The following is a 5,053-nucleotide window of genomic DNA, read 5'->3' as shown; positions in this document are numbered from 1 at the left end:
CCTATTCAATCAATATATTCGGTTGAAAAACAAAGTCAAAAGTTTCCCAATCGCTTCCCTGCCGATCGACATAAAAAAAAAGGCAACCCCTTCACCTCTCCTTATGCATTCATCAGTAAACATACAACCATAGATCACAATACCACTCACATCACCTATCAGTTCTCCACGTCCATCAAGATCCAATCATCGCCCTGGCCCTTTATGATGATACACAACATTACATGTTATTGTGTGCATTGCCCCGCGTTACAATACATGACCAAAAAAAAAAGAGAAAAAGAGCTGCACTGCCTTCAGTGTAGACATGTTCGTATTCGTAGAAAATGATTTTAGGTACACGATAGTACAGTAATCTATCTTCACATGCTTCAGATGTGAACGATACCTACACATGAAGAGGGCTCCCGAGGTTTCCTTTTCCAATAGGATGGAGCTCCACCACACTTGCAGAATGACGAGAAGTTATGTTAATAAATATATCCCAGAGTGTTTCGTAACTCGCCCTTGGTCCTAATGATGAAGCGTTCTTCAGATGGCCCCGATGTCTCCACACATGATACTATGCGACTTCTTTTCACGAGGCTCTCAAAGATCACGTTTGTGTCCTAACATTCTCTGCAGATATGACACAGCTGCGATAGCGGATCACAGAAGCCTTTCCTCTCCTTACAAGAGACGTGTTCATTCGAGCATGGGAGTAATTCGACTATCGATCAAATATCTCCCGTGTCACGATAGTAGTCACTTTCAATTCTTCTAACGAAGGTAAGAAAAAATGCTATACAAACTTCCTTTCGTGTATATAAAGGATTAGGGGCCCAGAGAATATTTTCTTTCAAGAGGATACATTCTTTTTCGAACACCCTGTATATAGATCCTCTAATTATAACTGCAAACAAAATGTTGATTTTGCAATTGCTTCCATGAGAGAAAATTCTGTGCACTTTCTTTCTGAAGGGCCGGGCCTAAACGTTTTCCTTAATCATTAAATTTAGTAGTTATCTACAATTACATAGTTTTCCATTGTTCTCAAAATAAAGATTTTTCTCTATGAATTGTTGAATGTTGCTAGGGATATTGAAGTAATTCTTTTTAGTGTTTTTTTCTTTACAATAATGTACTGAACGCCTGCATTAAGGAAGTTCGTGTGTCCATCTTGCAAAATGTTTCGTCTTTTTTCATGCCCACTAAGATAAATATTCATTTTGCTCTTTTCTCCGTATGCAAACCACATTTCTTAAAGGCAACATTTTCATACAAATGTAGTACTAAAAACTTCTAATTGGCAACATCTGGGCTGCGAAGAGGAAAAAGAAAGAAATCTCGTACGTATTCGCGCGCAATTCGGAATTAGCCAATGAAAAGCACAAAAGCGGCCACCATCTCTCTCTCTTTCTTATTAACGGTTTTGTACTTTCTGCAGTTCTATCAGTGCTGCTAACCTCTTACTATATCATTGAATATGTATGTTTATATATATATATATATATATATATATATATATATATATATATATATATATATATATATATATATATATATATATATATATTTTACAAAAAATCATACTACTACGGAATAATATTAAATGCCTGTAAACCCTCATTTCTGTTTGCACTTTCTGTTACACTACCTTCCCCGAACTTCTTTCAAGTTATTAAGTGCAGAACGGGGAGTTATACATATTTACTTGCGCTTTCACAATATCTGCACATTGTGTAATAATAGGAGACGTATAAAATAAAACTATATACTAATACGTATATATATATATATATATATATATATACAGTACACATTCCACTATCCGAGGCTTTCCTTTTCTTTTCTTGCTGACGATAAATTACGCTCTTAGAAATGTTGTCTGAAAACAATAAGAATATGTGCAAAAAATACAATCAGAGGTAGAGGTCTTTAACAGGAACTAAGCAAGGGAGTTGAAAAATTTTTTATGCATGTAAAAAATATAGACATGAACCAACTTGTGAAATAAAAAGACCAGAAAACTACTCTTTCTAAATTATGTGTAAACTTTTTACCGAAAACGAAAGTTGCACGAAAGACTTTTTGTCCCTTTTTTGGCCTCCGGTGCTTGGGGTCCCTGGTTCAATCCCAGCTCGTGCCGTGTGAACTTTGTCGTGCATAAAGACCGTGCTCATGGTTTTCTCGGGTTTCTCCCGTTTCCTCCCACTTTCTTCATTCAGTACTCATCATCACCGTCTCCTTTAGCGTAACCGGTATAAGTATGCGACGTAAATCTAAAGATTTCATTTCATTTCCCTTTTCTGCTCATACTGCTGATTATGCGCGATTATGCCAACATCCAACTCCGCGGATAATCGTGCGATTACTGTATATACAACTAATACAGATACGTAATTACATTATCAGTTACAGTATCGGTTTTTATTTACTAATTTGCCTCACTTTATTTGCATCCCTGCAGTAAATAATTCTTATCGATAATAGTTAAAATGTATATTACATTTTAGTGCTTCACGACTGAATGATCATCTGCCTTACGTTATCTCGCAGCTGAAGAGGATGCTACACTGAAAACTACCTTGCGTTATAAAGGGTAAGTGAAACATATCTTAAAAATATCTTTCATACATTTCATTGTGTACATTAAAGAATGTAAGTTTGCCTTTTTCCTGTAATCAATACTTAATAAGGATTTATTTTTATTTATTTATATACAATTTCATACGTGGTTCGTGATAGTAAACTCGATAGGACATAGTGGCACTATGAACATCCGAATCACTCATCATTCGAACATTCAAATATTTATTCGAATATTAGTATATTCCAAGTACTGTTAACGACGTTAATATGCTTGCCTTTATAGTTAATAATGTCAATTCTTACTTAAAACATACTTCCTTAACAGGACATTGAAGAAAAGGTAGTTGCCAACGGCCATACCATGCTGAATATACCGGTTCTCGTCCGATCACCGAAGTCAAGCAGCATCGGGCCTGGTCAGTACTTGGATGGGTGACCGCCTGGGAACACCAGGTGCTGTTGGCATCTCTTTTTCAAATTTCATTATCCTTCAAGTACGAAAATACTAGAAACATTAATTTTATAGTACTTTCAAGAGATAATTTATCAACATTATTTCATAGCGATTAATCGATATTCTAAGCGTTATACCCACTATTTCTTACACTAACAGCCTGTTTATTTGCACGGCACATTAAAATAACCTGATTTCCGATCCGTGTGCACCTACTACTATACTTAACACGGAATGTATTACCACTTTTTAAAAGTAAATTATTATGACTAAGTGTAGATCTCCGGCGAGTAAATGCCTTTCGTATACAAGCACGACACATCTCCGCTATGTGCTTTACTTTTTTACTAACAGCATATAGAAATTGGATTTCAAGGTGTTTCTACATAACAGAATGAAGCAAATTTCGTGATTTAACTCTTTCGAATAATGTGTTGGTCCTGACAAGGACCGTTTGAAATGAAAAATCTTGAAGAAGATTTTTACTTAGAGCTTGTGTACTTGGTAACAGCCTTCGTACCCTCACTTACAGCGTGCTTGGCAAGTTCACCAGGCAAAAGAAGGCGCACAGCTGTTTGGATTTCCCGGCTGGTGATAGTTGACCGCTTATTGTAATGGGCCAAACGAGAAGCTTCAGCAGCAATACGCTCGAAGATGTCATTAACAAAGCTGTTCATGATACTCATAGCTTTGCTAGATATGCCAGTGTCAGGATGCACTTGCTTCAAAACTTTGTAGATGTAAATGGCATAGCTCTCCTTCCTCCTCCTCTTCTTCTTCTTATCTCCCTTGGAGATATTCTTTTGGGCTTTACCAGCCTTCTTTGCAGCCTTTCCGCTAGTTTTTGGTGGCATGATGACTCACTCGTTCAGCAAAATTAGATGTGTCCGCCGATTTATCGACTTCATTTAAATTACAGTACGTGTTTCAATTCGCGCCAACTGCCTTGCTTTTCATTTGATGCACTCGGGTGCACGCTTGAAGTAGTAACAAAACTGACTTGATTCATGGGAGGCCGCAATTTTTCCTCTCATCTTATTACGAAAGAATATTGAACAATGTCTGGTCGCGGCAAAGGTGGAAAAGTCAAGGGAAAGAGCAAGTCCCGCTCCAGCAGGGCTGGCCTTCAATTCCCAGTAGGCAGAATCCATCGTCTTTTGCGAAAGGGTAACTATGCCGAACGAGTTGGTGCTGGCGCTCCCGTGTATTTGGCTGCAGTCATGGAATACCTGGCAGCTGAAGTTCTTGAGTTGGCAGGCAACGCTGCTCGTGACAACAAGAAGACTAGGATTATTCCACGTCATCTGCAGTTAGCTATCCGTAACGACGAGGAATTAAACAAGTTGTTGTCTGGAGTTACAATCGCTCAGGGTGGTGTTTTGCCCAACATTCAAGCTGTACTTCTGCCCAAGAAAACTGAGAAGAAGGCATAAATGTAAGACCTATATCTCATACAAATCGGCCCTTATGAGGGCCACAAACCCCTTTATAGAGGAGATTTACGATTGAAATGAATTGTTTTCGATATACAGACTCATCAAAAGTGTCTGAGATAGTTGCTTAGTGTCATTCGAAATTCTCGCTGCTATTCGATTAATTAGTATGTGTAGTCGTCGATCGTAATTGAAGCCCATAGGAAGTCACACTATCTTTAGAATACTCCAAACAGCGATGTGCTTAGTTCCCACTACATTATTAATTATAAGATCATTACCTTTTGTATTGTCGCTAGCTACATTTTTTTGATATTTGCGTACATCGGGCTCATATTACCCAGAGGACAGGACAGTCGAGCCCAGATTCTCAGCAATGGAAGAAAACCTCATACCACATATTCTCATGTACTTCATGCTAGACAAAGGAATTTCCAACATTCTTAAAGCACTCATGTTTCTCTCTTGCGTTGGCTTGGCTGAAATTACTCTGTTCAATATGTTCTCGACATTTATTATTGTTCATTACTATGCCCCAATGACATCATGAACAGAGCGGATCAAAAAACTTTCCTAAATTTCTTTTGCAACATAG

At 37.8% G+C, this 5,053-nt stretch overlaps 1 non-coding gene across 1 annotated transcript; it reads left to right on the top strand.

The window, feature by feature from the left end:
• The first annotated feature begins 2,917 nt into the window (after positions 1 to 2,917).
• Positions 2,918 to 3,036, top strand: LOC145678113 (5S ribosomal RNA). Its single transcript, XR_014130232.1, has one exon. It is a non-coding gene; the product is annotated as a 5S ribosomal RNA (ribosomal RNA).
• Positions 3,037 to 5,053: the final 2,017 nt, after the last annotated feature.

This window comes from Thermobia domestica, unplaced genomic scaffold (genome assembly GCF_964235325.1).
Source record: "Thermobia domestica unplaced genomic scaffold, izTheDome1.hap1.1 HAP1_SCAFFOLD_1879, whole genome shotgun sequence".
Taxonomy (NCBI): Eukaryota; Metazoa; Arthropoda; class Insecta; order Zygentoma; family Lepismatidae; genus Thermobia; species Thermobia domestica.
This window is presented reverse-complemented; position numbering and strand designations above follow the sequence as displayed.